Source organism: Macaca thibetana, chromosome 18 (assembly GCF_024542745.1).
Source record: "Macaca thibetana thibetana isolate TM-01 chromosome 18, ASM2454274v1, whole genome shotgun sequence".
Lineage (NCBI taxonomy): Eukaryota > Metazoa > Chordata > Mammalia > Primates > Cercopithecidae > Macaca > Macaca thibetana.
The window spans coordinates 57,707,980-57,728,851 of record NC_065595.1 but is presented as its reverse complement, the minus strand read 5'-3'; the positions used below and the strand labels follow the sequence as shown (position 1 = coordinate 57,728,851).

Here is a 20,872-nt window from a genome sequence, read left to right as displayed (position 1 = left end):
TGATATTGACTCATTTTATGAGGCCAACATCATCCTGATACCAAAGCCTGGCAGAGACACAACAAAAAAAGAGAATTTTAGACCAATATCCCTGATGAACATTGATGCAAAAATCCTCAATAAAATACTGGCAAACCGAATCCAGCAGCACATCAAAAAGCTAATCCACCATGATCAAGTGGGCTTCATCCCTGGGATGCAAGGCTGGTTCAACATTCGCAAATCAATAAACATAATCCAGCATATAAACAGAACCAAAGACAAGAACCACATGATTATCTCAATAGATGCAGAAAAGGCTTTTGACAAAATTCAACAGCCCTTCATGCTAAAAACGCTCAATAAATTTGGTATTGATGGAACGTATCTCAAAATAATAAGAGCTATTTATGACAAACCCACAGCCAATATCATACTGAATGGGCAAAAACTAGAAAAATTCCCTTTGAAAACTGGCACAAGACAGGGATGCCCTCTCTCACCACTCCTATTCAACATAGTGTTGGAAGTTCTGGCTAGGGCAATTAGGCAAGAGAAAGAAATCAAGGGTATTCAGTTAGGAAAAGAAGAAGTCAAATTGTCCCTGTTTGCAGATGACATGATTGTATATTTAGAAAACCCCATTCTCTCAGCCCAAAATCTCCTTAAGCTGATAAGCAACCTCAGCAAAGTCTCAGGATACAAAATTAATGTGCGAAAATCACAAGCATTCTTATACACCAGTAACAGACAAACAGAGAGCCAAATCAGGAATGAACTTCCATTCACAATTGCTTCAAAGAGAATAAAATACCTAGGAATCCAACTTACAAGGGATGTAAAGGACCTCTTCAAGGAGAACTACAAACCACTGCTCAGTGAAATAAAAGAGGACACAAACAAATGGAAGAACATACCATGCTCATGGATAGGAAGAATCAATATCGTGTGTTCAGTTTTTTAAGAAACTGCCAAACCATTTTCCACAGTAGCTGTACTATTTTATATTCCTGTCAGCAATGTATGAGAGATCCAATTTCTATGCATTCTCACCAGTATTTAGTGGTATCATAATTTTTAAATGTTAGCTGTTACAATAATTATCTTAAGAATATCTTATTGTATTTTTAATTCGCACTTTGCTAATGGCTATTGATCCTTTTATACACTTATCTGCATCTGTATAGCCTTTTCAGTGAAGGAAAGAGTGCCAAGGTTATTGTATAAAAAAGCATTCAAGATAGGAGATACTGTTGCTGGCATTTCCAGAAAATACAGTCTGGAGTCTGGTATAGGCTACTTGGAAAAGACGGATCTTGAGCATGACAGGATTTAGATAATGAAGAAGCAAGAAAAGACGTTTTTAGTGTATACTGCTGCACTCTGTCATTGAGAGTTTAAAACAATGCAGCATTTGTATTTACTCAAAAATAAATAACCAGAATAAAAAATATGGAGAATAGGCTACTTCAATTTCAAATAGTAAAACTTCCTCAAAAGATCCGGTATTCATATCTTTATCCCAAAACTTGCCCCCTCTAGTAATTGCCCACATCTCTTTAACCTCCACTTTTCTCCTCTTCTCTGCAGCTCTATACATCAATCTGTCTCTTTTTTCTTCCTTATAAGAAACAAAGTAGTACATTTTTAACTTCTCCCAACTTCTTCCATTATCAGTTCAGAAAAATACAGAAGGATTATATTGTGACTGTTTATCCTGTGAATGTTAGGAAAAGATACATGTTCCACACGATACGCGAAGAAACCAGAGGGAAGAGCAGGTGTTTTCAAATATAAAGAGTAAATAAGATATCTTAAATATTCACTCAGTTTCAGTGTATGGCAATGTATTTCTACCTATATGTGCCCAATTAAGTGCACTTACGGATTACTAAATTCACTCTCACACAATGGCTTTAAAAGGCAAAGAAAAGGCAAACTGAAGGTAATGGAACAATGCACACACAATACCAAACAAGAAAATAGCACAATCTCCATCAGCCCCATCTTTATTTAAAAACAGTAACAATATAATCAAGTCTGGAAAGAAGCTAACCAAAGTAATTTAAAATTATTTTTTAAACTATTTGAAAAAATTGCAGTTATCAGTAACAATGAACTTTATTATTCATTGAACTAAGATGTTAATAATTATGTACATGTGTATAATATATGAATAAGTAAATAAATATCAACAGTCAAAAAAGGTTTAGAGCCCACTTAGAACACTGAAAGTGCTGTTTTCTCCACCTCTCTCACTCTACCCTACCCACTGGTTAGACACTGCTCTTGCAAATGTCAGGCTCCTGGCTTGAGCTCCTACCCAGTTCTCTTGAGTTCTTGAGGTTTCTCTGGTCCCTCTTTTCCAAGGTACAGGTTCCTGGAGGAATCCTGGCCTTGCGTACCAACTGAATGACTTGATCCTGTTTTTCTTTGCCTCAATTCTGGATAGATTTCCTGAGTTTGCATCTCATATTCTAGTCCTTCCTCTCAACCTCCCATCTTGACCAAAACTCATCTTTTAGGGTAAATATGGCCCCTCATTTGGATATCATGCCCACTTGGCTGTCTTCTTGGTACCTAAGAAAGAGCCCAACAGCTGTGGGGCTGAAAAAGAAGTAAGAGCAGGACAGAGAATGCCAATACCTACAGTTCTAATGAGTCACTTACAATACATTGTTCTAGGTGTAAAGTTCTTAAAATCCAAAGTTAAGAAAAAAAAATATTTATAGGTAATTTTAAAAAACAGTAACACAGCACTTAACGGAAATACCAAGAACCAACTATCCAGTACCAAGAACATTTCCAATATAATGATACATTTACAGTGATGCTTTTTTAAATTGATAAACATTGTATGTATTTCTGGTGTATAACATGGTGTTTTGATATATGTACATATTGTGTAATGGTTAAATCAAGCCATTTACTTCACATACCATTTTTTGGTCATGAGAACACTTAAAATCTACTCTCAGCAATTTTCAAGTATACAATCTATTGTTATTAAAGACAATCACCATGAGATAAAGTAGATCTTTTGAACATATTCCTCTTGTCTAACTGAAATTTTGTGCTCTTTATTCAACGTCTCCATAATCCTCCTACCCTTTACAGTGATGCTTTTTGAGTCACAGACTCCGTTGGTCTATGAGTTTCTTGAAAATAGGGACCATGGCCTATGCAACTTTGTTTCCCCAGACCTGGCCTTCAAACCTATGATTAATATTATTTAGTTATTGTTACTACTTTTAAAACACTATGTGTCAAGCTCTTGCTAAGCATATTGCAAATATTACCCCGTTTAATCCTCATAACAATCTTATCATTCCTTTTTACAGATGAAGAAATTACACTCAGAAGCCCAGTAACTTACCTAAGATCTTACAATTAGTACATGGTTGAACTGGGATTTTAACTCAGGTCTTTCTCACTTTGAAATTCAAACTCTTAACAAGACTACTCTAATGCTGAGCGGGGAAAGTGGGGTAGGGAGATACATACAAGTTTGCCACTGCTTCCCAGGCCAGAAGTAACAGCATGTTCCTACTTAGAAAATGTGACCTCCAGCCATGTTTCCAGCTAATTATGACTTCTCTGGCATTAAAGACACCAATCACAACACTCTCAGACATAGGAAATCTCTAAAATATGTCACAGAAAAAATAAGTTGTAGTGACACACATATCCAGTGAGTGAAATATAAAATACTAACTTTTGTAAATGTAGCTGAGGTTACTTTTCCTTGTGAGCCTAATTATTGCTGGCACATAAAATGAAGCTATTTGCAAATTCATACCTCTTAATTTGGCACAAGGTAGTAACTTAAAGAAAAAAAACTATAGGTAGGCAAAAAAAAAAAAAAAAAAAAAAATCACTGCTTACAGCAGCACACAGAACCAAAAAGTGATGCAATTTTCACTGCATGTCTTCTCAAGTTGGAGAATTCATTAGCACCTGTATAGTACTTGGCTAATTTCAGACAAAGCAAGTTGCATATTTAACCATAAGTTCATCTTGCTTTGTAGTTCTATGGCTTCATATTAGAAGTTTAAGTATACCAATTACTTCATCATTAAATACAGATATAAAATAACCATTTCAGGTTATTTTTCTTTTAAGTTTTGATCACTCATAGCGTTTTCTAAGTAATACATTCTTTTCTACGTGTACATTCTTAAGAGTATATTCTACTATTGAAGTTGGCTTTAGCCACTAAAATTAGAAAATATACTGTAGTGCTCTTTTCTTTTCAATTCTAAATAAATTTTAATTTACAGGTTTTTTTAACAGAAAATAAGCAAAATGTATTTATTTAATATACATCACAAGAGCTCAATCAGATACTTAATTTTAAAAACAGAAATGGGCCAAATGTCATGGCTCATGCCTATAATCCCAGCACTTTGGGAGGACGAGGTAGGAGGATCTTTTGATCTCTGGAGTTCCAGGACAGCCTGGATAACACAGGGAGACCCCGTATCTAAAAAAATAAAAATAAAAATTAGCCTGACACTGTGACTTACACCTGTGGTTCCAGTTGCTTGGGAGGCTGAGGTGGCAAAATGGAAAAGCCCAGGAGGTCGAGCTTACAGTGAGCCGTGATCATGCCATTGCACCCCTGTTACAGCAAGACCTTGTCTCAAAAATAAAATAAAAAATAAAAAACAGAAACAAAACAAAAATAACAAACACCACAGCTCAAGATACAGAGTCCTATACAGAAATCAAGTAAATTTCCCATCTAAGGGAAAAATGAAGAGACAACACAAGGAGAGGTTGGGCAGCCTGAGTCAGGGCTCCTGGCTGGAGACCTGCTTTGAGTAGATTTCTTGCAGGTTACTTCTTAAAAGCTGTGGAGTTTTTCTAGAACTCAGCAGCATGTGTGTTCAAAAGGCTATCGATGTTGAATTCTACTAGTAGGCTGTGGATGGAGTGCAGGGTGTTCTTGACATCATACAGGGCAGACCACTTGTCCTTCAGGATGTGCAGACAGGTGTTACACTGGGTGTCAACGTTGAGATAGTGGCAGGGCGTGAGGAACTTAACCAACAGCATACTATATGGGTAGGCACTGGGGAACTCCAGGGAAACATTATATCTCAGGTCTTCTGTGCCAGCTGCTTGAGGGACAGTCCTAGTGATTTCAAAAGGTTGTCTGATACAGGTAAGGCATAAATCCCTTTGTTGCCAGAGATCACAAGGGTCTTCAGTTCCTGCTGTATCCTGCCATACCCACTGCTGCGCTCCACTCCTTTATGGGCAGCAATGCTGGTGGCAGCTGTGTTGCAGTTTTGGCAGGCCATCCAGGCAGCACCGGCGGCGAGACAGGAACTCAGAGAACATGACTGCAACTGCCTACTTTTTTTAAAATGGTAAATGAAAATGCTTAAGTGGACTAACCAGCTCCTAATTGTCTCATTTTACTGAAAACTGTTTCTAGTCAACAAGGATAGGCCCCATCAGCCTTACGGTATGAGAAAACCTGATCTCCGGCCAAAAGTGGAAGTTCTGAAGTGGATACATAATCTAACCACTGTTAATCTGATTCTTCCTCCTGGAGATGTGGAATTGAGACCCAATTCTAATCAGCTAAGGCTGCTTGCTTAAACTAATTTGCTTCAGGGAAAACGTCCCCCCCAACATAAACACTGAAGCAAAAGTAACATGGGAACATATGTACTATCTTAACAAAAACTACCAGTGCTATAGGCTGAATTACGTCCCTGCCCCCAAAATTCTTAAGTTGAAGTCCTAGTCCTTAGTACCTCAGAATGTAACTGAATTTAGAGATAGGGTCATTTTTTAAACTTTTCCATGTCAGGTAATGTGCAGACTGGTATCAAGGTCTGAGGGAGGCACACCTCACACAATAACGTGAAAACACAATCATTACTTTATGAAACACAAAAGAACCTAGGTTCTTTAAAGAGGTAATTAAATTAAAGTGAAGTCATTAGGATGGGCCCTAATCCAACGTGACCAGTGTCCTTACTAAGATGTGGAAATGTGGACACAGACACATACAGGGGGAAGACAATGTGAAGGGGCAGGGAGATTATTTCCATCTACAAAGCGAGAAGAAGCCTGGAACAGATCCTTCCTTCCCTCAGAAAAAGACAACCCTGCTGATAACCTAATCTCAGACTTTTAACCTCTAGGACTGTGAGAAAATAAATTTGCTAGTTAGCCCCAGCCACTAACACAACCATAAAGGGACACATCCTTGTTTGAGATGCTTGGGATAGAATGTAAGACCCTGAAGGAATAGGTATCAGAAGCCACAGAAACAAAGCAGATGGTAAACTACTCTGGATGGCACCAGAAAAAAACTGTTTTTTCTGTCTCCACGAAAGAAGGAGAAAGAAGTCAGTAAGAAAGTTTGAAGTGTAGGGACTTTTTGGATGAAGGGCCAAAAGAATTTTCTCAGGAGTGTCTGAAAGTATCCCCAATGAGCAATCCTGATTATATTCCTATGATATAAACTCCCAAACCTTCAACAAAATCTATTACATATGGAAACAGAAACCCACAGCCAGAGGTGACCATGAGAACATCAACCTGGCATTCCTCCACCCCCTTATCTCACTGCTCTCTCATTCAGAAATTTGTAGAAATCTCACAGAAGTCACATGAGCCCCACCGGGTATGAAATATGGTTCATGACAATATTATCTAAATCTCAAAGCACTGGGATATTTTAGCTGACACTTGGAACTGCAAAGAAAGATGAAGTAGACTCGCAGATAGATGCAGAAATGAAAGACCAAGTGACCCTAGAGAGAGAGAATGAGAGTTATGAAGCTATTTTCTGGTTCTAATTCCTCATTTAGCCAGACTGACTCCCTGCTTTAGAAATACCCACATCCCTATAATCTTCTTGGGATAACTTTATAGCCTCAAAATAAATCCCCCTTTTTTGATATTGGTTAAACTAGCTCATGTTAGTTTCATTTCTGATTAAAATAATTTTAACTAGGATTTATATAATATACATATGAAAGGACATCATAAATAAACAGCAAAACCAGACAGTTATTAGAAGTTTTAATCTGGGCTGCTATTCCAGGGGGGACATTTATACCACAACAATACAGTGAATAAAAGAACTGTCTCATTTTTCCAAACTAGTGTCACATAGAATACTTCACATACTGTCAATATTAGGTAGGGGTTAATAACTATGCTATAAAAAAGAGTGTTTTGAGGTCAAATACATTTGGAAAATACTAATACAGAATAAATGACTTCTGAGCAGTTGGGGGAGACTTTTTTTAAGGGGAGTTGACTATAAGACCCTTTCTTCCCACTGAGTGGCAGAGAAGGTACATTATTGAAGGGGAACTTAACGGTAATTACTTCAACAATAACAAGTTTATACTTGTTACAAAAGTAGCTAAAATAATACAATATCAATGTAAGGACAAAATCTAGTTCATCTCTAAAGCAGTATAATGTAATGGTTAAAACCCATGATTTCTAGAACTAGGCTGCCAATCTCTCTGTAACTATTTCCTCATCTCTAAATAATACTTACCTCAATGCTTTGTGAGAATTAAATGAGTTACTATATGTATTAGTCCGTTTTCATGCTGCTGATAAAGACATACCCAAGACTGAGCAATTTACAAAACAAGGAGGTTTATTGGACTTACAGTTCCATGAGGCTGGGGAGGCCTCACAATCACGGCAGAAAGTGAAATGCAAGGAGGAGCAAGTCACATCTTACATGGATGACCACAGGTAAAGAGAGAGCTTGTTCAGGGAAACTCTCATTTTTTAAAACCATCGGATCTCATAAGACTCATTCACTATCACAAGAACAGTGCATGAAAGACTCGTACCCATAATTCAATCATTTGGGTGGGGACACAGCCAAACCACATCACTATATAAAAAGTACTTCAGCCAGGCACGGTGGCTCACACTTGTAATCCCAGCACTTTGGGAGGCTGAGGCAGACGGATTACTGGAGGAGTTCAAGACCAGCCTGGACAATATGATGAAACCCCTCTCTACTAAAAATGTAAAAGTTAGCCGGGTGTGGTGGTACATGCCTGTAGTCCCAGCTGCTCAGGTGGCCAAGGCACGAGAATCACTTGAACCTGGGAGGTGGAGGTTGCAGTGAGCCAAGATTGCACCACTGCACTCCAGTCTGGGTGACAGAGTGCGACTCTGTCTCAAAAAAAATGTACTTCAAAGTGGCAAACTTCTGAAAATGCTAGTTATTATTATGAAGATGCCTCCCTAAAAATCTGTAATTTATCAACTTCTAAGACAGACTGAGAACTTTCCAGATTTTATATATCAGCTTAAAGAAAGTGACCCATTCAGGGCCAGGTGTGGTGGCTCACGCCTGTAATCCTGGCACTTTGGGAGGCCAAGGCAGGTGGATCATGAGGTCAGGAGTTCAAGACCAGCCTGGCCAAGATTGTGAAACCCCGTCTCTACTAAAAACACAAAAAGTTAGCCAGGCATGGTGGCAGGCACCTGTAATCCCAGCTACTCGGGAGGCTGAGGCAGGAGAATTGCTTGAATTTGGAGGGCAGAGGTTGCAGTGAGCTGAGATCATGCCACTGCCCTCCAACCTGGGCAACAGAGTGAGACTCTGTCTCAAAAAAAAAATGAAAGTGACCCATTCAGAATGAACCAACTTGAGACACAGAAGAAGACTGGCCAGTGACACCACAGAAGGCCAAAAAGTCAAGAACTCTGATTAGAACCAGGACAAAGGGTTTTAAAATATGCTGTTGCTGTTGAAGAGGTTGGTAGTTAACCTAGAGCCATGATTTCGCTATAGCTTTATAGTATTTCAATTTTTATGTATAATTATTTTTATTATGTTCTGATTCATGTCCCATTTAGATGGTATTAAGGGTATATACTGTACCTGGGGACAACCACCTATATTTGCATGACTGTAATATCTCCAAGGTCATGTTAACAGGGCCTAAATAATTTCTCTAATTTAACGTTAATTTGCTTTTTTAAAAAAATGTGTTGTTTATTTTTAGTAGAGAAACATCTCTCTATGTTGTCCACTCTGCTCGCAAACTCCTGGCCTCAAACGATTCTCCAGACTCAGCTTTCGAAAGAGAAGGGATTACAAACTAATATTAACTTACTTTAATCGTGTGTAGATGATCCTTTTCTTAATGGAGATAATGACTTCTACCTTGGTTTCAGACATTTTTTGACCACTATTATGCAATTTCTTTTTTAAATTTTGTTTTATTAATCTATTTTTAAATTTTAATTTATTTTTATTTGTATATATTCATGGAATACAAGTATGACTGCGAGGCTGATATATTGTATCATGTAATTTCTTAAACTAATAATTAATGCTTATCAGAATTATCTCAAATAGATCTTTACTCTTGGAGGTATTGTAAACTAGTATTAACAAAAATAAATCCTCTCAAATCTCAAAAATGATGTAATTATATACAAAAAGATAGCCAACTGGGCTCTTCTTCGTCTTTTTTTTTTTTTTTTTTTTTTTTGAGACGGAGTCTTGCTCTGTCACCCAGGCTGGAGTGCAGTGGCGGGATCTCAGCTCACTGCAAGCTCCGCCTCCCGGGTTCACACCATTCTCCTGCCTCAGCCTCCCAAGTAGCTGGGACTACAGGCACCCGCCACCACACCCGGCTAATTTTTTGTATTTTTAGTAGAGACGGGGTTTCATGGAGTTAGCCAGGATGGTCTCGATCTCCTGACCTTGTGATTCGCCCACCTCGGCCTCCCAAAGTGCTGGGATTACAGGCGTGAGCCACTGTGCCCGGCCTTCTTTGTCATTTTAAATAGCAAAAGTAAAACTCAAAATAATTGGTAGAATATTTTAGATATTTCAAAAATATGGAACAATATCATTGTGATCAGAAATTCTACTTCAAAATATAATTATTTTATAAAAATTGCGTTTATTTAAAACCATAAAAGTTATAGTTGTTATGTTACATTTGCTTACAATTTTCCTTGAGAATAAGGATTTTGTTACCTCACCCCCAAAATTATTTAATTACAATACTGAGATATGTAAGGGTCCATCAATTATTCTGATCTTATAAATATTATTTAAAACACTTACAAATGTGAATGCAGAACACTATCTTTCACATAAAAGTTTCTTGAGAACTCTCCATATTTTACACAGAATTTTTCAGCTATATGTGACCTTATAAGCCAAACATTTCAACTCCCTCATTTTAAGCAAACTGAACATCACAATAACGATACCCAAAGTGACAGAATAGAACCATAATACAGATCTTGAGCTCCAAAGTTCTTTAGATATTTATTCTGCATTTCATTAATGGCTTTATCTAAACTTGATTTTTTTTTTTTTAAGACGGAGTTTTGCTCTTGTTGCCCAGGCTGGAGTGCAAAAGGTGCTATCTTGACTCACTGCAACCTCTACCTCCGGGGTTCAAGCAATTCTCCTGCCTCAGCCTCCCTAGTAGCTGGGATTACAGGCATGCACCACCACGCCTGGCTAATTTTGTATTGTTAGTAGAGGCAGGGTTTCACCATGTTGATCAGGCTGGTCTTGAACTCCTGATCTCAGGTAATCTGCCGGCCTCAGCCTCTCAAAGTGCTGGAATTACAGGCCTGAGCCACCATGCCCAGCTGATTTTTTTTTTCATTAGAAAAATTGCTTACATAAATCAGACTACAAACATGCTTTTTTTTTTTTTTTTTTAAGACAGTATGTCGCTCTGTTGCCCAGGCTGGAGTACAGTGGTGCAACACAGTTCTCTGCAGCCTTGACCTTCTGGGCTCAAGCAATCCTCCTCTTCAGCCTCCCAAGTAGCTGGGACCACAGGCACAGACAACTGCTCCCAGCTTCTTTATATATTCTTGATATAAGCCCTTTATCTGATATATCATTTGCAAATATTTTCTCCCAGTCTATGGCTTATCCTTTCATTTCTTAATTATGAATTTTGAAGATCAGAAGTTCTTAACTTTGACAAAGTCAAATCTATGTATTTTGTTCTCTTTTGAATCATTCGTTTGGTGTCATATATAGTATTTGTATAACTCAAGGTTACAAAGTTTTTATCCTAAAAATTCTGAGGTTTTATATTTCATATTTAGAACCATGATCTAAGTTAACATTTGTATAATGTATGGATAGTTCTTTTTTTATGTAAATATCCAATTCTTCCAGCACTATTGTTGAAAAAACTCTTTCTCCTGAATTGTCTTTTTACCTTTGTCAAAAATGAATTGGTCATATATGTATGGATCTATTTCTGAACTCTCTATACATTCTTACTGTATTTTTATTGTCTATGCCAATACCATACCATTTTGATTACTGTGGCTTTATGATAAATCTTAAAATCATGTAGTGTAATAAGTGGTGTGCTGAAACTGGCTTGTACCCATTCACAAGAGCTGATCTTGTACATCTCTTCCATAGCTTGCGTTCAGTGATGTCACATTAGTAGCTTGAAATCAGCCGTGGTGTACTCACACCACAAAAGTATTTCCAGAGAGCTAGTTGTTAAACATCAGCACACCACTAGGTATAAATTCTCTAATTTATTCAAAGTTGTTCTGACTTGGCATTTCAACATAAATTTTAGAATCAACCTGTCAATTTATACAAAAATGCTAGGATGTTTACTAGGATTGCATAAAATTTATAGATCAATTTAGGAAGAAATTACATTTTTTTTTTTTTTTTCTTTACAGGGTCTCCCTCTGTTGCCCAGGCTGGAGTGCGGTGGCATGAACACAGCTCACTGCAGCCTTGACCCCCTGGGCTCAAGCGATCCCCCCACCTCAGCCTCCCAAAGTGCTGGAATTATAAGCATGAGCTACCATGCCCAGCCAAGAAATTACATCTTAAGAATAAAGAGTCCTCCAATCCATGAACCCTGTATCTCTCTCTATTTGAGTATTCTTTAATGTCCATCAGCAATATTTTATAGTTTTTAGTTACAGTTCTCACACATATTTTGAAAAATTTATACCAAAATATTTCAAAATTTTTGGTAGTACTCAATATACTATTGTAAATAGTATTGTTTTTCAGATTTTAATTTTAGGTTATTCATTGCTATTATTTATTATTGTTTTTATATATTGATCTTGTTTACTACAAGCTTGCTAAATTCAATTATTAGTTTTAGAATACTTTTTGTAGATGCTACAGAATTTTCTACACAGATACTCATGTACCTGAAAAAGACAGTTTTACTTCTTCCTTTCCAGTCTACATGGCCTTTTATTTTTTCTTGCCTTATTTGTGTCAGTCTTTCACTATCCCCATTAACCATGATGTCAGCAGTAGGTTTTTCATAGATGCCACTTGTCATAATGAGTGAATTCTCTTCCATTCCTAGTTTACAAATACCTTTTATCAGGAAAGTCTGTTAAATATTGTCCAAAAATTTTTTGCACCTATTGAAATAATCATTGGCTTCAATTTGCTAAAATTTTTAGAATTGTATAACTATTTCATAGGAAATATTAATCTATAAAATTCTTTTCTTGCAATGTCTTTGTTTAATTTTTGTATCAGAGTAATGCTGGCCTCATAAAATGAATTGGTAGTTATTTCCTCCTCTTTGATTTTCTGGAAAAGTTTGCATAAAATTGGTGTTTTTTCTTCCTGGAATGTTTGTAAGAATTCCAGTGGAACTATTTACCAGTGAAACTCTTGGCTTGGAATTCTTTATGGTTAGGTCTTTAACTACAAAGTAAATTTATTTAATAAATAAAAGGCTATTTCTTCTTGGATTAGCTTTGATAGTTTGTGTGTCTCTCAAGTAATTGTGTCTATTTCATCTAAGTCAACTATACTGGCATAAAATTCATAATATTCCCTTCTTACACTTTTAATCTGTTGCATCTGTATTGATATCACTTCTTTCATTCCTAATATTGAAAATTTATGTTTTCTCCTCTACCCCTAATCCTATCCTGTTTCTTTTCCCCTCTGATCAGTGTGGCTAGAAGTTTATCAGTTGTATTGATTCAGTCAAAGAAGCAGCTTTTGGTTGTACTGATTTTTTCTGTCTCTGTCTTCCAGTTCATTGATTTCTACTCTACTTTTTATTATTTTCTTTCTCTTCTTTTTCTGGTTTCTTAAGGTGGAAGTTGAGGTCACTGATTTGAGATCTTTCTCTTTCCAACATAGACATTTAATGTCTATATTTTATTTAAAACACATTTAGTGTTATAAATTTCCTTGTAAGTACTGCTGTAGCAACATCCCACAATTTTAATATGTTGAATTTTCATTACCATCTAGCTCAAAATACTTTCCTATTTGATTTCATCACTGACCTATGAGTTATTTAGGAGTGTGTTGTTTAGTTTACAAATATTTGGGGAATTCCCCACACATCATTCTGTTATTGATTTCTAACTTAATGCCATTGTCATCAGAAAACATACTTCGTATTAATTGAGTCTGTTTAAATTTGAGACTTGTTTTATGACCTAGAATATAGCCTAACTGGGGGAGGGGGGAGGGATTGCATTGGGAGTTATACCTGATGTAAATGACAAGTTGATGGGGCTGACGAGTTGATGGGTGCGGCACACCAACATGGCACAAGTATACATATGTAACAAACCTGCACGTTATGCACATGTACCCTAGAACTTAAAGTATAATAATAATAAAATAAATAAAATAAAATAAAATAAAAATAATGAAAAAAAAAAGAATATAGCCTAACTGGGTCAATGTTCCATGTGCACTTGAAAAGAACATGTGTTTTGTTGTTTTACAGTGATCTACAAATGTCAAGTACATCTAGTAGGTTGATAGTGTTAAGCCTTCTACACTTTTACTGATTTTCTGTCTACTTACCCTATCAATTATTGAAAGAGGAGTATTGGAATCTCCAGACATAATTATGGCATCTAATTATAAATTTTTCCTATACTCCTTTCAGTTCTATCAGATTTTGATTCATGTGTTTTCCATTTATATCATTAGACACACGAATGCATACAATTACATTAGGTACCCTTGATGAATTCACCCTTTTATCATTTTGAAATGACCCTTTTTATCCTTAGTAATATACTGTGATCTAAAACCTTTGTCTGATAGTAATATAAGTATCTTTTGATTAGTGTTGGCATGGTATGTCTTTTTTGGTCCTTTTACCTTTAACCTATTTGTTTTTTTATGTCTAAAATATGTTTATTGCAGAAAGCATACAGTTGGGTCTTACATTTTTAACCAATCTGGCAATCTTTGTGAAATCACTAAACTCTACCTGGGTTACTGACTTCCTTTCTACTATCATATTTTTACTTTCCAATATCTCTTTTTTGTTCTCAAAAGTTCTACTTTTGGATAGCCTTTCTGTTCTTGTTTTACATAATCAGTAACTTGTCTTATTTCTTTGAACATATTAATATAGTCAATTTAAAATACTATTCTATTCTCTGCATTGACTGTTTTTTATAAGTTCATTTTACCTGTTGGTTTCTTCTCCCCTCTTTTTCATGTTACATGCTCTCTAATCAGTCATTGATTTATGTTAGGGTGATGTTAACTGATAGACTTAACATTAGGGTAGGATTTCTCAACTTTGGCCCTATTGACATTTTGAACTGAATAATTATTTTGGGGAACAGGAAGATGAGCTTCCCTGTGCACTGCAAGATGGTTAGCAGCATCCTTGGCCTCTATCCATGAGATGCCAGTAGCACACCTTTGTGTATATCTTTAGTTATTACAATCAAGTATCTCTCCAAATATTGTCAAATGTCCCCTGTGGGGGGAAATCAGTCCTAGTTTATAACCAATGCATTAGGGTGATCAGGGTCTTGAGAGTTTCTCTGAGAAATTCTCCAATTTCCTACTTTGTGAGTGAAGAATATGAACCTAGTTACTAGCATTTGGAAGCCAAGCAAATGAACAGACATGGGTATCTCACCAACCAATACACAGACTCTGACTTAATCTATCTAGTAGGCAGAATAATGGCCTCTCACAGACGTCCACACATCCTAATCCCAGGAACCTATAAGCATGTTAAGTTACATGGCAAAAGAGAATTCAGATAGCAGGTAGAATTAAGCTTGCTAAAAAACTGACCTTAACAAAGGGAGATTATCTTGGATTATTCAGTTGGATTTAAATGTGGAAGAAGACAGGAGAGTCAGGGACAAAATGATATGATGTGAAAAAGCCATTGCTGGCTTTGAAGAAGTAAGGGAGCCATGAGCCAAGTAATGCAGGTAGCTGAAAGGAGCTGGAAAAGGCAAAAAAGCAAAATTTCTTTCTAGAGCCTCCATGAAGAAAGACAACTCTGCTGACACGTTAATTTTAACCCACCGAGACCCATTTTGGACTTCTCACCCCTGGAATTATAGGATGATAAATTTGTGTTTTTTTAAACCACTACATTTGGGGGTAATTTGTTATAGAACCAATAGGAAAATAATATAATCATTTGATTTCAGTATGGTGCTTTAGCATCCACTCTCAGCTCTGCTTAGTATTCCCAAATCTAGAACAAACCTGAGATAATCTCTTCTACCATTAATCAACCAAGTCCTACTTATCTCTGTCAAGGTCGAAGAATCCAGGCTTCCAGGTTAAGATGGGACCTATGGAGCAAACTGTTCCTTAAGCAGATTTTAACCAATCCTTCCATTCCAAGCCCACTCTACTCCCCAAGACTATTTAAGGGTACCTTGTACCTCCAAATTCTGAATTTTTCCAGCATTCTGCAGTAGAGACAGACTTGCTTTTATTATGGCAAGTAGTTAGACTTCCTCTCTATTCTGCTAAGTCACCACTCATTCTCATTCCTCCTTGCAAAAATACATGGATGCCTCTTATCTGCTACCTCTCTCAATCTTTTTGATCATTAAGGGTTCATGCAGTTTTGGTTCTCTAGTGTCATTTTATTGGGATTTCAAGAACAACAGAAATAAACAAGTTCAACTGCTATGTTTAACTAGTTTTATTTTCAGCTGACATTTTATCAAGCCCTTACTGTGTATTAGATTTTCAGATAAACCTTTACATAAATTATTATTTGGATCTGTAATAACTCTAAGAGATAGGTACTATTATTTTGCATCCCATTTTATAAATAAAACTGATGTTTGATTCAGGTGACAAAGCTAGGGTGGAACAGAACTGGGATGGAACCCACGTCTTTATAATTCGAAAGCCAATTGGCCTAGCCAATTATGCAATCTTCTTAATTTTTCAATTAACAATTCACAGGTTTTACTCTAGATCAGGGGTCAGCAAACTATGGCTCACTAGCCAAATCTGGCCTGCCACTTGTTTTGTAAAGTTTTATCAGAACACATCCATACGAATCATGTGGAAAAAAGCACACTCAAACTCAAAGTACTTTTTCTATTCTCTCACTCAACAACAAACAATTAACACAGAAGACTTCTGCGACCAAATATGTGGAGATTTTCCCCTACCAACAAGCAAGCAATGAATTCTGCAGCAAATACCAGGCAGGTATCCTCCAATTTAGTTCTGACACTATCTACCTAGAAATCAAATTCCACAAGTTGAGGGTTCAGTACCAAAAGACTGCCCCTTACTTCTGATGCCAATTGCAAGTGCTGGGTTATTTTTACCTGTGCTTTTAACTGATTGGTTATAAATTGGGGATCCCAAGACCCTTTTCCTTGGGTTTGATTAATTTGCTAGAGCAACTCACAGAACTGAGGGGAACCATTTACGTTTACCAGTTTACAGTAAAGGATATTGCCACAGGTACAGATGAAGAGAGTTATGGGGTAGGCACATGAGAAGGGGTGTTGCGCTTCCATGCCCTCTCCAATGCACCACCCTCCAGGAAGCTCCATATGTTCAGCTATCGGAAAGCTATCATGTCCTTTGGGTTTTCTTGGGACTTCATTACATAGGCATGATTAAACCATTGGCCATTAGTGATCAATTTAACCCGCAGGTTGTGGTAAAGGGCTGAAAATCCTAAACCCCTAATCCTGCCTTGGTCTTTCTGGTGACCAGCCCCCATCCTGAAGCTACCTAAGGGTTGCCAGCTATCAGACAACTCATTAGCATCCAAAGACATCACTTTGGAGAGTAAGGATTTTAGGAGTTGTCCACTAGGAAAAAAGGTCAAAGATCAAACACATATTTCACAATATCATACCCATTTAAATGACTATTGTCTATGCCTGTTTTTGTGCTACACTGTTACAACTGAATAGTTGAGACACAGACAGTCTAGCTGACAAACTCTATTAATAGTCTCTGATCCTTTAAGGAAAAATCCGCTGACCCTGCTGTAGAAAATAACCTTATGACCAAGTTTTGAGTTCATGGTGTCCTCATATACTTAACACTTTTGTTACTGTTATCAAATCAAAGGCACTATTTTTATTGTTCCTTTAGCCTTTTGTTATCCTGCAGTTAGAAATCTTTGGCCATGGTTTAAAAAGAAAAGTCTCTAAACCCATCTCCCATGTGAAGTCTTCCACATACTTATAGTCATACTCACTCCTATTTCTGAGCTCCCATCTCAATTATTATAATTATAGTATTTAATGGAGTTTGATTCGTATAGTCATTACTAGTTGTGATTCCTCTGAGATCTAGCAAGTGCTTGACTCTGATAAGCATTTATTAAGTACCTTCTAAGTGTCCGTCAGTGTTCTAGACACTAGAAATACAAAAATAAAAATGGCAACTTTTGGTTCATATGTATTCTTTTTAATTAAGAGGTATAAAAATAGAAAAGAAACTGAGCATGGAATATGTGCTATGGTCCCTGCAACAGTTGCATCAGAATCACTAGAAGTGCTTGGGCAACATTCCTATTGAATGCTGAAGCAGAATCTGTGGCGGTTAGACCCAGGAATCTGTGCTCTTAATCAACACTTCAGATGACTCTTAAGCACAAAAGTTTCAGAAACACTATGGCAGTAGACAGGAAACGATGCTTCTAAATGTGCAAGTATTATGAGAGAGTAAGCACAAATCTCACATGATCTCTCTTAATACAAACTAATTTCTGTCAAAATGTAATGTTTTGCTGCTCATTTCTTCTTTCCAAAAGTTTACTCGACATGCTTAATCAGGAACTTTGAAGTTGCTCTCATCTTTACTAATTTTACTCACACTGTGAACCCTGTACCTAGCACAGTTCTTAAAACATAGTTGATATAAATACTCTGTGTTGAACCGTTGAATATTCAGAGCAAAACCTCTCTAAGTTGTCCCTAGTATGTAGAAGTAGGAGTTTTTCCAATTTTAGACTGGAATGGTATGAGAATCATTTGAGAACAAGGAAGATAACACACCCAGGCAAATGTTTGGTCAACCTACACCTTGTTTCTCTCCTTCTAGAAATACTTCCTTCTAGCTCTCAAGCCCACTACCCTGTGAGGAATATCAATCTCTCTCCTCAAGGTTAAGCTGGATTAAGCAAAGCCAAGCAGACTAGTGGAAAAGGTCAGGCATTATAGGATTCATCTTCATCATAGGTAATCTATTTCTAGAGGCTGTAGTCAGCAGAATGCCCCAGAATACATGTTTAAAAGGATTACCTACCTCTGAAGATAACAGACCACTTGCTTATATATGTCTACCATGAGAGTCTTATAACAATGCACTCTTGCTATACCTGACACAGATCTACCCCTCCCACTAGAACTCTGAATTATTTTGCTGGAGGCTACAACATTCTGAGTAGTTTGTTGGGAGTTCACGGGAGGTGGGGATAACTCACCCAGTACAAGCTTAGCAGAGCTGAGCCGCTGCAGCATGTTGGGCTAGCCTTTGATACAGACTGGTTGGACAGGTTCTGGATCTACGGAAGAACCGGTTTTACTGGCCTGTTGTGCCAACATATTCTGGTTTGATTCCATGTTCCACAGACGGTAGAAACCTGCCCAGCCAGTTAAATGAAAGGCATATTAGGTTATCCATTGCACACAGTATATAGCTTAGATGCAGCAGAACTCTTCCACATAGCAGTAGTGTCTAGCAAACTAGTGTGGTCCAGAGGTGGTGTTCACTGATTTAATGTTTAAGTTCATAGCTTCAGGGAAAGTGAGCAGTGAAACAATTTCTGCTTTTCACCAAGAGCAGAGGTTTCTAAATAAATTGAAGGGTAAGTATATTTTTTAAATTTCTCAGTTTTCTATGCATTTTGGAAAGTTAAGAAATGATGTTTAAAAAGATAATCGATTTTTAACATAGTAATAGCTGCATTATACCTTTTCTGTAAAGCTAGATATTGCTTTATAACACTTGCATTATGTTCATTGATTTGTTTGCATAAAGTTTATTTGGTATATAATATTCTCTTACTATGCTTTTTTGTAAGTTGTGCATGGCTATAGTAATTTTAAAAGCTAGACTGAATAATTTTGCCAAATAAATTTCAAATATTAATGATTTATATTAAGCCATCTACTTCTTTCATAATGTAACTATTATGTTTTATAGGCTGTTGCTATATGGTAACAATTTTATATGGTAAATCTAATTGTGGATAAATAATAATTGCCTTTTTAAGGCCAAAAAAAGTATTGGCCTGCTGGTGATCCTAAGTACATGCATTAGAACAATTCACAGCAAAAATTGAGGAGTGTGAAAAACAAAGATTGTGGAATCTGGTAACTGATTAACTATTGGAGCTCAAAAGCACTTGCTGAGCTGAATAGAAAGGAATGAAGACAGGTTTTGTCATGCCTATTAGGTCTGAAAAAATTTTTAGGTTAAAGAATACTTGGATCTTCCTTCCATTTATATTAAAAATCTTCCTTTTATCTCTCTCTTTACTTAATCCAATTACTTTATTTTAGTAGTTTGTATCATGTAAAATGAAAGTTACCAATCCCTTTAGATTTATGTTGGCATACCATCCTACCCCTCTATTTACTGATATTAGATTGAATCGAAGCACATGTCTTCTGGGGCATTTAATTTAACATAACAGCTGACATACGATTTTATCTGGGAATTTAAAAAAAATTTTTAACGTATTTATACTGAATGCTTTCCTGTCATCTTAATAGGACTTTGCTTTGAACTGAGCAAGGCTGATGCATCCTTTTCATTGTCCCTAGGGTTCCCACTTTGTCATTATGTTCAAACTCAAAGGCTATAATATTATTTTCTAACTCAAAGGCTGTAACATTAGTTTCCTTAGAATGTTGACAGAATAAAAGTGTAAATAAACGTTCAGATGAGATTTCATTTTTTGCAGGGAAAACCCTTGGATGCTTCATAGTCCTACTTCTAGGCAGTTCTGCATAGAATTTCTGGTAATCCAGGTAAACTGCTGAAAAGCTATGTAATGTATCTGCAAAAGCAATGTGCTGATTCAGCAAACCAATATTAATTTTATTCAGCACAAATTGTATTTTGACAAGTTTTTGGTAATATGGATCAAAACTTTCAATTGGCTGAATTTTTCTGAATTTACTACATGAAACCTAGTTTTCAGGTAATATATATACCAATAGAGCACATTGTTAGTATTTCTGGTGAATATATTGTATGTGGTAATTTAAAAAATTTAAACCACACTGTGTTTAAAACACAGGGCTTACTGTTTAAAGATAAATTTAATTTGGGATTCTAATTTATTTATTGAGCATCATTTATGTTTATAGTTTTGAAGAAAGCTATTTAGGAACTAGATATACATTTTACATAAAATCCATGGGTAAAATTTCAAGCTTAACTCTGTATTTTGGAAGAGGATTGCACAGTTTTCATTTAATGGAATTTTCATTTTCAAATGTAGGTAAGTCCTATTAAATATTACTTTTATATATTTTCCATAAATTGAGTCATTTAAAATATTGATACATTGTGATATTTTTGCTAAAACCCAGGACATATAAATTTGTCAATCAAATTAGGAGTGTGTATTTTATACAGACCAACATATCTCAG

The 20,872-nt window shown here is 36.4% G+C and overlaps 1 protein-coding gene, 1 long non-coding RNA gene and 2 pseudogenes across 3 annotated transcripts in view; 1 reads left to right on the top strand and 3 right to left on the bottom strand.

Moving 5' to 3' along the window:
* LOC126941452 (uncharacterized) overlaps positions 1-20,872 on the bottom strand; it is a 391,778-nt gene that overhangs the window by 352,586 nt on the left and 18,320 nt on the right. The window contains exon 3 of the long non-coding RNA XR_007721308.1: positions 18,693-18,851. This is a non-coding gene — a long non-coding RNA (uncharacterized LOC126941452). The remainder of the gene's footprint in view (positions 1-18,692; positions 18,852-20,872) is intronic.
* Positions 2,819-5,890, bottom strand: LOC126941451 (ubiquitin-conjugating enzyme E2 C-like; annotated as a pseudogene).
* LOC126941606 (uncharacterized) lies at positions 5,798-5,895 on the bottom strand (annotated as a pseudogene).
* The window catches only part of RBBP8 (RB binding protein 8, endonuclease), a 118,229-nt gene continuing 116,247 nt past the window's right edge, over positions 18,891-20,872 (top strand). Inside the window, exon 1 of one of the 2 annotated variants that reach the window (XM_050768075.1) lies at positions 18,891-19,076. The gene's annotated coding sequence lies outside the window, so the exon portion shown is untranslated. Of the gene's footprint in view, positions 19,077-20,176; positions 20,245-20,872 lie in introns of those variants that run through there. The other variant, XM_050768074.1, reaches the window with a different exon arrangement.